Below are 13163 nucleotides of genomic sequence, written 5' to 3'. Positions count from 1 at the left end.
TCGGCCTTCGATTCGCGTCGCGTGTTCCCTTCGCTCGCGGATTCCGTTTTCTTCGTAAGTGATTCGCGTCGCGCGTGTATCCAAGCGATATACTACAACTCGATCGGACTGTTACTGAATTTGTCGCACATATGTCGTTTATCCGAAAGGCCGACATTTCCTCGAAGACGCAGTTCGCGATATTTCATACGCAATTCGCAACTCGAAGTGTATTCCCCAAGAGAGACGGGATTTTTCGTGAAACTTCCGTTAGATTACCGCGGTCGGGAGTGAATTACAGGTGACGTGGGACGCGAGGACCATTGCAGTGTCAGATGCAGCGACAGGATGGCTGGTGGACCCTGGACACCGTGGGACGACGCGCAATGGTGAGTGCTCAATTTAGACGCTCATATAGTAGACACAAAGCGTCACTTTACGTAGATTGCATGCATGTAGACGTAAATCGCATTGGATCCGACGGGAAGTAAAGTAAGAATTGGAATTTGCAATTCGTCGGAGTTAAGTAAGAATGATCCAACCAAAGAATTTAGCTCTAAGATTTTCGCAATAGTACAACGAGCATTTCCATGTTTTTAAAAGTACTGACTAGCTCAATCCTTCGAAAAATGTGCAAAAAGTCGCGACTAGTAAAAATTTTAAAAACTGTTTCTTAATTCATTTCAAGTATATATAAGGAATTTTTTTGTTTGGTTTAAAAAGATGTGAATGGAGTATCCATTGATAAAAACTTATAATTTTTTGAATTTGATCATTCTTGCATAAAAATGGCTAATTGAAATTTCGACTCGGCAGGCTTCCTTCTCGTCGGATTATTTTTTGATGATACATTAAACTGATATATTTCAACATGTCATATTTATGTGCTTTGTATATGTTATATATGCTTTTTTATGCTCTATATATATTTTGTATATACTCTATGTATGCTCTATATATACTATTCGATTAGTATACTTTATAACTTGTTATGTCGTATTATGTATGACATACTATCTCTTTGAAAATATTTTTTATGCATATTGTTTGTTGTTGACAAGACGACAAATTAAATTTCGATAAATTAAAGACAACAAATTAAATTATTAAGCCAAGACTCGAACCGAAATGTTTCGATTTCCCGTTAAATTATTAAACCGAGATTCAGACCCGAGTGTTTTGAGACTTCGCTAAACCAGTAAGTCGAGATTCGAACCGATGTGCTTTGAGGCTCCGCTAAATTATTAAACCGAGATTCAAACGAAGTGTTTTAAGCTAATTTGTTAAGCCGAGTTAGTTAAGCTTGGGATAATTTTTTAAAGTTTCGTAAACAAATTTTCGCGTTTGCAAAGGTGTATTTTCGAAAGTAACATGTGTGTATATTTCGCTCTGCATCGTCTTTTGGATGATAATGTGTCTTGATGTCTACTTCCTCAGTAACACGCCCAGAATTTTGGAAATAATTTTATAATAGGCCAAAGTCGCGTTCATAACATTGGATCCAACTTAGCGTCGTAGGAAAGTCGGATTCTCGGGCATATTCTGAAAGTCAGTCATTGCAGGTTAGGTCATATACTGTTAGCATGTAGAGCATATTCTGGGATAGCTTTTAGAATTTTTTAAAGGAACATTCGCGCTTGAAAATGTATATTTTCGATAATTACGTCAAGTGCGCGCATTTCGCTCTGCATCGTCTCCCGGATGACAAAGTGTGTTAGTGTTACTCTACTCCCTCAGTAACACGCCCAGAATCTTGAAAATTATTTCCGAATATTCCAAAGTCGCCCCCATAACGTTAGATACATTTTGTTAGATTTCTGCTACATTTGTACACGTATTATCTGACATAGCAGATCATACTTCGTTACTACCAAAATTATGTCAGCATAGTATGCAGCACACACTTAACAAAACCTGACTTTTGCAGGTTTGGCTATCTGGTTAATTACGAATTTGAAGTCAGTTTTTGAAAATTCCAGGCGGCAGATCGATATGGCGGACGACAATTTTAAAACTCATTCGATTTTCGTGAAAAATGATATTCGAGGGTTTTTGGCATCGTTGATCACAAATTCGGAATTACTTTTTTGAAATTCAAGCTATTTACAGGCTCAACTTCACACATTTACGGAAAGAAATGTAACTTATTCCGATTGTTGGTATTTTAGCTCGCCATATTGAGTTCGCCATCTTAAATTTTTGAGGTTGCGTTATTACCTACAGCTCAAAAAGCATCAACCAAGTTATTTTTTACCATAGGTTTATTTAGCAATATTTTTGGCAAATGAATTTTTAAAAAATATTTTTTTACATTAATTTGTTTATAAATAATTAAATTTGCAAAATTTAATGTTGCAAATGATTCTGTTAGAGGAGCATCTAAGCTTCACAATGAATCCATATTTACCTCCTCAAGGTAAAAAGTGTATCATATATGATATACTATGACTTAAAGGGTTAAAATGAATTGATATCACATGATCAATGCTATCTCTCTCATACTGAGGTCACTATTTTCATGTTGAATTCAATGATTATGTTAATTAAAAATTCTTCCAACGATTCGATACAATTCGAGTGAAATTTCATCGATTCTATTTGATTCAAATTCGAAATTAAAATTTGAGATTCGATTCGATTCGACATAAAAAATTTTTGATTCGCATATCTCTAGCTTACAGATATCTAAAAAGGATAGAATTAATGTTTCATTATATTGTAGTTTTATATAGTGATTTACATTTATATCGTATTATATTATATTTAATATATTTTATCACATTACGAGATTACACAGTAACTCACTTACGGATTTCATTCTTTTGAAAAAAGATAGAATATAGAATTCTTAATACTTGTATTTTATGTTTAATAGGTTAATAAGCTATTGATTATATACCAACCTTTACAGTTACAGTGCTTGTAATAGTAAAACTTGGTAGTAAAACTTCAAACACCAATGTTTATTTTTTATCGTTTATTTATCGTTTATTTTTATTATTTTCATCACATATAGAGAGAAGTGTTTATATAAAACAATAAACTATAAAACAAATGTATCACGAGGTACTCTTTCTATAAAAGACTGTCAACTCAAGATAAATTTCCATGATCATCAATAGGCACTGGAACGATCCGAAGGTAATTGTAAAAGAATATATATCCTATCTTTTTAATCATTCGGCATAAATATCTTTTAAACATTTAATGTATAATAAATAAAAATTTTTTGTATTTATTTGTTTGTAATTATTTTCAAATTTTTCATCAGTATGAATATAAATCTACAATGGAGTTTATTTGGTATTTTTATGAAACTTGTATTTCTGCAATTATCATCAACGTCGATATGATACATAAAATTATTTTCAAATTTTTCATCAGTATGAATATAAATCTACAATGGAGTTTATTTGGTATTTTTATAAAACTTGTATTTCTGCAATTATCATCAACGTCGATATGATACACAAAATTTACCGACAGAAAGTTATCAAACTAGGGAAGCTAAATTTTTTCTAAAGAAATAAAATTTCAGTTTTGTGAGATTGAAGATTTATTACTTTTTTACGTTATCAGTAATTTTGTGTTAAAGATTGATGATTTACTATTCATATATTTAAAAATTACGGTAAAATCGATAAGTTATTATAAGTCGATAAGTACGATAAGTAAACATGTTTTTCTTACCGACTGTCGAAAAATTTGAATTCGTCGTTTTACATTTTAAACGGAAACATTGCCCACAATCAATATATTGTAAATGCAAAGTATGCAAATATATATAAAAGTGACAAAAAATTATATTATTGCAAATAATTGGCATTACATAATGAATAGTGAGGCATTGTTAACTATAAGGAATTAACATAATTGGATTTATAAAATCATAGAAATTGGGTTGTCATTTATTCTTGTCATTTATTCTTGTCTGCGCAAATAAGTGTAATTCGAAAGTTTCACAAAATAATTCTTGTCTTTTCGATATAAAAAATATATGGACGTATTAATAGAAGACAGAGATGGGAAAGAAAAGATAAACAAAGGAAATTGTCAGACATAGAGTACAGCGATACGGGATTGCGCAATAGCATCGATGAAAATTATATATTGGCATAGAATAAATAAGAAGCCTTTCCTCGTCCTTTTCCGATATCTTGCGACGAAGCATTTAAATGTCAGATTCGAAAATCTTGTCCCCAGATGAGTGGTTGTTCGGGGGCAGTCGATACATTCTTATTTCCATACAAAGCCTTTCAATTTCCCTTCTGAGCCTTTGATATTTTGCAGGACGAGGGTCCCTTTGCTCGTACTGCGCGTCGCGCGCGTCTCCGTTGAGCCGCCGCGTCTCGACTTCGATCCCTCCCTTGTTCCCATTGATCCCGACCAGGCTTTCCTCTTTTCGCCCGGGGAAATTATGTAAACTGCCATAATGTGGCCGAATCGAGAATTCACGGAGGACCGTGGTCGCGATTGCGCACGTTGATATTTCGTCGATACGCAAAAAGTCGCCGATTAACTTTCGTCGATGTTAGTTAGCTACGAGAACACGATATGAAATCTTCCTTTGATCGAGCACAAAGCCATCACTTCATAATGTCTAGTGTGACGTACGTTTCGTGCAGAACTCGATATGTATGGCGCGGTTGGGCATTGTCGATGTCAAGATAGAGATTCGCCTCAGTAATCGATCGAAAGGATTTTCTCGTGCGAGAAATTTCCTTCTCGTGATCATGATGTCTCTTTCAGAGAGCCACGCTTAGTCGGTGAAAGCACAATGAACCTTCTCGGATTGTCAAGCGCGACGTCGTTTAGTTGCGGGCACTTCGCAATGATGTATGATTCGTTTCGTGAAGAGCTAACCGCTGCCATATTGTGCCATTTTTGCAAGATCATAACGAGTAGCATGGATCGACGTTAGTTACGCATTAGACAATTTGTTCCGCAAATTCATAGCGAACTGTGAAGCGAGAACCCTTTTGTGAAACCCTTTTGCGAACTCTTTTCGTCACCAACGAAGAAAGATTGAGAGTTTCGACGCTCCATATGTTTGATGTAGACGTTACTTACCTCTATTATATTTGAAAACCGATATATCATAGAAATATCTGTCTTTGCCTCCTTCTCCTAGATAAATTTTTATGATTATCAGTGAGGCGCGAGACAATCCGTGATTGCAAACAGACAATCCGTAAAAACTTTACAATTTTTTAAATTATATTTATAAAGCAAATATACTGTATTAAATTAATCACTAAATTTACATTATACAATAATATAAATTTTTTGTTATATTGGTGCAGTTGCAAATTATTAAAGAATTACTCCAAAATGTTGTTATATTGGTGCAATATAACAACATTATGTTGTTATATTGTTATATTGGTTGTAAATTTGTAAAGAGTTATGTTATAAGAATTTACAGAAATGAATATGCGGGCAACTTACCATGGCCACTTTGGCCACTACTATACACCTGTCTATCTGGATACATAGTATAAAATTAAAGAAAAGTATGTAAATTAATTGAATTCTTTACAAATTTACAACTGCACTAATATAACAACATTTTGAAATAATTCTCCAATAATTTGCAACTGCACCAATATGACAAAAAATTTATATTATTGTATAATGTAAATTTAGTGATTAATTTAATACAGTATATTTGTTTCATAAATATAATTTAAAAAATTGTAAAGTTTTTACGGATTGTCTGTTTGCACGTACAATCACGGATTGTCTCGCGCCTCACGTGATAATCATAAAAATTTATATTTAAAAGCGGACAACTTAGCATGGCCACTTTGGTCATTACTATACACCTGTCTATCTGGATACATAGCATAAAATTAAAGAAAATTATGTATATTAATTGAATTCTCCAATGCATCTTCAACAGAAAATTCTATTCCTTGACACGCAGTTGATCTTTTTATTTTTATAACTAAAAATTTATTAATAATAACTAAAAATAACTAAAAATAGTTATAATTTATTAATTATAACTAAAAATTTATTATTAATAACTAAAAATTAATAATATTCTTTCCTTATGTCTTCAATTTTTTAAAGAGCTCTACTCTCTTCAAGTAACTCTACTTTCTTCCGTTTCAAGTAAATTAGTAAAAATGTCTTTGATTAAATAAAAAAGGGAGTAGGAAATTTTCTTGTTTTATTACTTTATTGTATATCTCACTAATTTTGACTAATGAAAATAAAATTTTATTGCAAAATTTATGTAGTATACCAAATTCATTATATAATGTGTCAAATTCAACTTTCTGCGTGACGATAAAATTAACGACTTCCATGCGATTTACGTGCAATGATACTGCCCGTGTTTACAAATTGGATTAGTAATAGGAACAGTCGCTACTATTAATTGATTACTTCGCGAAATTTTACTGGTTGTAGTACTATACGTATATTGAACCACCAATTATAGCATTTCAATGAAGAATACATTGATTGCACTTTAAAGAATACATTAGTATGTATGACTATAAAATAATAACAGAAACTTCGTAATTTGTTACTGCCCTGAATGATACTATTGACTCATCATGATTATCCTTTTGGCCTTTTTGAAATTCGTCATATTTTACGCCGGATGATATCACAATAGCAAGCGTGCAGATGCAGGCATTGCAATTTCGACGAGAATAGTAGTGGCCTTTGGAGTGTTCAAAGATCATTAAGGCGAACGCCACGATGGTGTCGTGGTTCGCGGTCCTCTCGAGCGTCCATTGATTCCCGTTGTGTCGACACTGTGACGATAATGGATCTTGCCCAGGGATGTATGCCGCTCGGACTGCGAGCGAACGGTCTGCCAGCAAGATAAATCGATCGCGAGCAATGCAAATGATGAGATGGAACGGCCGAATGAAAGCCCATTACGAGGATCTTCGAGGACATCCTCTTGGTGGCGTGCGCGAGAGCAGGCCGACGAGGAGGAGAGTGGGTGTCGTAGGGGAGAACGCGAAGTAACATTGTGTCGGTGAAAGTTGGGTGAAGTGACACTCCAGATAAATATCCTGCCGGTGTTACACGTCGGGAGGATCTCCGGACTAGGACTCCTGTTCTTCCGTTTCCTTCCACGTCATATTGTTCCGCAGTATCATCCGCTCTCTGTCTCACTTATCTATGTTTCTCAATGATCACCAATATTTCTGACGGTTCTAGGGTAGCTTATATCGTACCAGTAAAAAATTTCATTCGACTTGACTTTATTGCACTCAGTGAAACAAATTATTTATGAGTTCTCCTTAATAATAGACAAAAGACCCATATTAGAATGTACAAAATTTACAATTTACAAAATTTTTTGTTTATGTGGCAAACTCTACTCTCGAAATTTGTTGGAGTAAAATTTCGTTCAAAGCAAGTAAAAGTAGCAATATTTTTATTCGAAATTTTTTTTATTCCATATGAGCGAATATTTTAATCAATTTTAGTGAGTATGTTCTTGTAACGGGGTAAATCAGATTTACTTTTCGATATCATATGAAAATATTAAGCCGACAATTCAGAACGGAAAAACTTGTCTATATGAAAAATCACTTGAATTCGAGTGATTTAGTCACTCCACTTTTTGAGTGAAATTTCACTACAAAAAATTTAGAAATTCAGAGGGCACATAGAAAAAACCGAAAGGATGATTATATAATTTATTTTGATGTTTAATATGTTCTGCTGTTCACGAGTCATGAAAATATCAATTTCCGCGAGATATCAGGCGATAATATCCGAAGTGATCAAAATTTATATATAGCCCTTTTTATCGTGCCTTTAATCCAGAACTCTTAACTGATGTTATGAACCCTATATTCGTAACATTAATCTTTTAATAACATATATTTAGACGATTATCATATATACTCTTTATGCACATGGAAAGAATTCTATAATAAAATTCTATAATAAAATTATTATAGAATTTGTGTATATATGTATGTGTGTGTGTTTGTGTATATATGTATATATAATTTATTTTAAAATTATTAGTATTATTTTTATTTAATTATTAGTAAAAAGAATACAGGGTGCGGCGCCAAAATCCGGACAAAATTCAATTTGAAATTCTCGCCGTTTTATACCACGTATCGTCGCGATACGTAGATGTCGCGATTAGCTTCAAATAGCTTGACGCATGTACTAAACCATCATAACCTCGAAACAGTCGCAATGTTGAAACCAAATGCGGAGTATAACCGAAGAGCCGCGATTATCGAAAGTGTTCGCGCTGGGCGCTCGGCGACAGAAATCATTCGATTCTTCGGCGACAGAAATCATTCGATACCCGAGATCGACTGTGTATGATATCATCGCAAAGTACAATGAGTCGGAGAAGTCCAACGAAGGTTTTGCAACACCGGCGAGGAAAACCTACTCGAAGGAGCACGTTGTCAGGACGCCCGACATCATTCAACAGGCTCAGGAGCTGATTTTTGAGGATCCAGGGCAGTCAATCCGAAAATTGTCGTTGGTTGTTGGTATGAGCGAGAAAACTATGCGTCAAATCGTCGAGGAGGACCTCCGCTACAAGTCTTATACAATTAAAGTGAGATAGATACTTTCCGAAGTCGCCAGGACAAAGCGAGTTGAACGCTGCAACCTGCTTTTGTGTTCCTTAACAGCTCAGATTTTAATCCTTTGGACTTCTATGTATGGAGCGTAGTTGAAAGGGTCACGAACAAGTCTAGACATCCAAACGTCGCATCATTGAGAGCCGCTATAGAAACGGCATGGACCATGACACATTAAAACGCGCCTGCGCACGCTTCAGACCGAGAATGGAGGCGGTCATTCAAATAAGCGGGGGATATATTGAGTAAATGTGTTCATTATGGCCTTACAATGTGGTTAAAAAAATTTTGTAAACCTTTTCGTTTTTGCAATAAAAAATATATTTCGAAAAAATGTATAATTTGTCCGGATTTTGGCGCCGCACCCTGTATATATATACAACTGAGAAATAGATAATATTTTTTCTATGTTAATTTATTATATTTCCATTCATATATGTACTATTTATATTTTAAATTCTAATAATCTTGAACTATAGTAATTGTTTTATTATACAAGAAAAGAAATATAGCGGTAAAGTTTAATCGAATATCTTCAGTAAATTTGCATATTATTGGTGCAAACATTATATGTTAAAAATATTGTATTTTTGATTAAATAGATAGAAAAAATATACTACCTAGGTAGCAAAGTAGGGAAAGTCAATGCCAGATTCCCCATATTTTAGAATTTCGAAGCCACAACTTCTTAGGCAATCTCTTAGGCACTTGTTGTGACTAACTGTATAAATATAATAGAGATAACCTGATAACTATATAAATATAATAGAGGTAAATATAATAAAGGTTCTGTCTGAAACATTTTCCTAAAAAATGTTTTTTTTCAAGATATTTGACCGTTTCCACAATTTTTGCACACCCTGTAGCTACTATAGCACTATGAACTTTCAGTATTGGCAGTGAAAATCGAAACGTAGTCTCGATATCCAATAGAAAAGTTTGTTTTCTATAATTCTTAATTAGCGACATTTTTCAAAAAATAAATTCTCCAAATCGGAACAAATCGAGACAGATTGATCAAATTCGGGATAAATCGGTGTCGCGAATAGCGAAATAATTTGGGACAAAGGATGTCCCGACTGTCGAGACTATCCCGAAAAAAATCTGGTCATCTTACTCTTATCAAATCTACTTTTGAAGGGAAATCTACTTTTTTACATCTTCCGATAAGATTTGTTTTTATGAAAAATAGGGGCAAAAATCGGCTGCTTTGTATTATATAGAAATGCATAATGTTTCCTCCGTGTAGTAACAGAAAAAAGCCGCAAGCAATTATTGTCGCTTGTTTCCCAGGAAAAGACCTTTTTTGTCACGCCATTATGTTACCCCTTCGATGAATCGCTGTCATAATTTAAATATTTCATAGTTTCCGCTTTACAAAGAGTCACGTTCCTACAACAATATTTTATCGAAGACAGGAGGACAGGAAAGGCAAAGAATGACAAAGAATGGCATCAAAAGAAGATACTATAAATTATTCGAAAACTAGGGAAGCGTTAATCCCTTCTTTGATCCCTTCTAAGCTTCGTCACTCTGTGCGTTTGCAAAAGTCGAACCATTCTTAAAGACTTTCGCTGAGATCGAGTCGAATTTTTCCGAGCGCTAAGTAAACGCATATTCAATCTTACATCCCGTTGATGTTCCGACATCTGCGGATGCCTGCAGGTCACTAGGTAATTTCATTTAGAGCGGCGAAGCCGGATCGCCGTTTGTGCTCACGAAAAGATGCGAGAGAATGGTCGCGAGGAGTCGTAAGGATTTGTACGACGGCACGAGTGATCTACCCGGCGAAATAGATGTCATTGGCATCATGAATCGGCGTACGCATCGCTGAATCGGTCGTCCAACAATGCCGATGTTTGGACACGCGGGAGCGAAAGGCTTGCGCCTCCTTTTCTCCATTTCCCCCGCAAACATCCTCTATCTCATTCGACGACCAATGGGACCAGTCGACCAGAGAGTTTTGCCCCTTATTGCTTCTCTATGTAGGAAACTACCGTCTTCTAATCCAACTGTGCAAAGGCACGGCCGTCGCTTTTCGACGGGATATGTAATTGCCGTTAACGATCATGTATAGAAACCCGATACGATTCCGACTCCCTGCTGCATTCAGATTTCCTTCCCGAAAAACAGCGCGGTAAATCGCCGGCTCCTCCAGTGTCTATCGTTCACGCTTCACGGAACATTTTGTAGCTTCTTTCGCACACGCGAGCAATCTCCGACACGCCTTTGGAACGCGCGCGCCATATGCTAGCCGGTGATTCCCCATGATCACGATAATTTACGATACCATCCCGTTGGTAATGAACCTACCGGCGCGTGCGCCAATATACACACAAAAAATTGTTGTTGAATAATGTAGCATGCTGATAGTATAATTTAACTAGACTTGTATAACCCGCGACTGGGATATATCTATGTTTTTTAACCCTGTAATATTATAAAGGACTGGTATATATCATTAAAATTGCTATAGAATCGCTACAAAATAATTTCAGTATTTAACTTGTTGAAAAATATGGAGATAAAGCTGATATAAGAGAGATTCGGGCATGTAAAATCACTGAGCCCACCCAGCTAACCACTTCTCAGACAACTAATTGTCAAACTGATTGTACAAATATGATACAGCTTTCTTCCATGTATTAAGATCCACTACGACCCCGCAGAGTTTGCTTTGTAATAACCAAAATCCAAACATATAGCAACTTGGCCATCTTACCATCTTGATACCGAGTCCAGTTGCCCCAACTCAACCTATACTGGAATGCTTACTGCAATGCTTAGAAGCCGGGCACGAAAAGTAAAAGATAGGTTGCTGAAGACACCACTTCTTTCTCTGTCTAGTGATTTTTGATTGTTTGAAAATTTCTATGCTCTTTTCTGCTTACAGTTATCCTTCGCAGAAATATTTCTTTCTATTTTGGCTGCGTTTCAAAATTTATTGCCAATACTGAAAATCTATAATTTATGTCACGTATATTATAAATTTTCAAAAGTCTAAATTTTAATAAGAATACCGGCCCTAAATCCCCTAACATTTTAAATAGTAATTATAATTATTAAAAACCCCTTTTCCCTTTTTTCATTAAGAAAAAAACCCAAACCGCTCAAGCCGATGTTTTCAGATCGATACAATAATACAGAATAATACAACAGTAGAAAGAGAGAAAACGGTCCCAGTTTTCCCTTTCATTCGGCCCGTTTCTTTCCATTTGACTAAGCATTCCAGTATGTATATAGTTCAAAGAGTTGTCCAGTAGTCATGGACTTATATAGACTGCGCTTCCTTATAGGCGTGCTGAAGACAACACTGAAGAACAGAGATATGACAAGAGTATAGCTTTCTCTCTCTTGTTTTTTGTTGAGAAAGGGGAGGAGACGATTACAGGGGCTATTAGTACAACTGTTCTCCTCTCTTCCTTATTTCCCCCACCATGCATATATTGGACAGAGACACATACACCCCAGCTATTGCTCTCTTACTTTAAATGTCTTCAATTTCTCTCACAGTAGGCGCAGTCTATGTATATAAATCTATGCCAGTAGTGTAGAGTAAAGAAGGCCAAATATGAAACCCTGGATATGTATCCTGGTCAGCAATTTTAGTCTCCGCGAAAGGTCTCCGCAGGCATCCTGGCGGTCCTGAATTATGGGTTAACTTTATTTCGTTCGCCCATATGCTTGATTTCAATCATTTTATGAATGAAAATTGCCAGAAACAGTATATCATACACTTGAAATTTCATTTTAATAACACATCACTTAATTTTACTCAATTACGTAGAATATTAATGTAAAATTTTGAGAAGTTCGAAAATTTACTTTGATATTACCAGTTTTTTCTATTTCTCAACTGCAATATTATTTCGATTTTAATGAAATTTAGGAAGAAATATTTATGTTCTAAGAGGACCATATCGCAATTTTGTACCCACTATTCTTCCCAAAGTAAATACTTAAAAAAAGCAACATATCTCTGGGATATAGCCTACATTCTACTTTTTCGTTACTGTCGTGTATATCCGAATTTCTTGACCACTGCGGATTCAAGGATAACGCAGAAGCTGTCAAACGTAATCAACATCCACGACGGTATTTCTCCAGGCTGGAGAAATTCCTTTTTGGCTGTGTAAATCGAGTTTCCAGGGAAACGCAAAAAATTAAAGACCTTTATATACCGCTTCAATTCAAATTGATCTCGTTTCTGCTTTTTCCTTCCTCATTGTGGTTCGCACGCGGTAACGTTACGCGGGTCCTCGTATCGAATTACATACATCGGAGAGAATTGTAAGTGCTGTTATGTAAGAAATATTTTTTGTGTATTTCCGTTGACGTATAGTACGATGAAGCCTTCTCGCGCAGAGAAATCCTTTGAAAGAATATTTTCTGTTACGTAACTATCAAGTCCGTTGAAAAGTTCTATTTCTTTAAGTCAAAATTGACTTCATTATATTTCGAGAAACAATGAAAATATATGAAATTGATTGAAAACCGAGCTAAATTTTTCAATTATAAACAACGATTTCATTAATTCTATCAAATTCCGATAATAAACTTTCTGAAACCCTTGGAAGTTTCGATAGTAGTGATAGC

This window comes from Odontomachus brunneus, unplaced genomic scaffold (genome assembly GCF_010583005.1).
Source record: "Odontomachus brunneus isolate Ranch 3 - 2012 unplaced genomic scaffold, Obru_v1 Obru_scaffold_081, whole genome shotgun sequence".
NCBI lineage: Eukaryota > Metazoa > Arthropoda > Insecta > Hymenoptera > Formicidae > Odontomachus > Odontomachus brunneus.
This window is presented reverse-complemented; position numbering follows the sequence as displayed.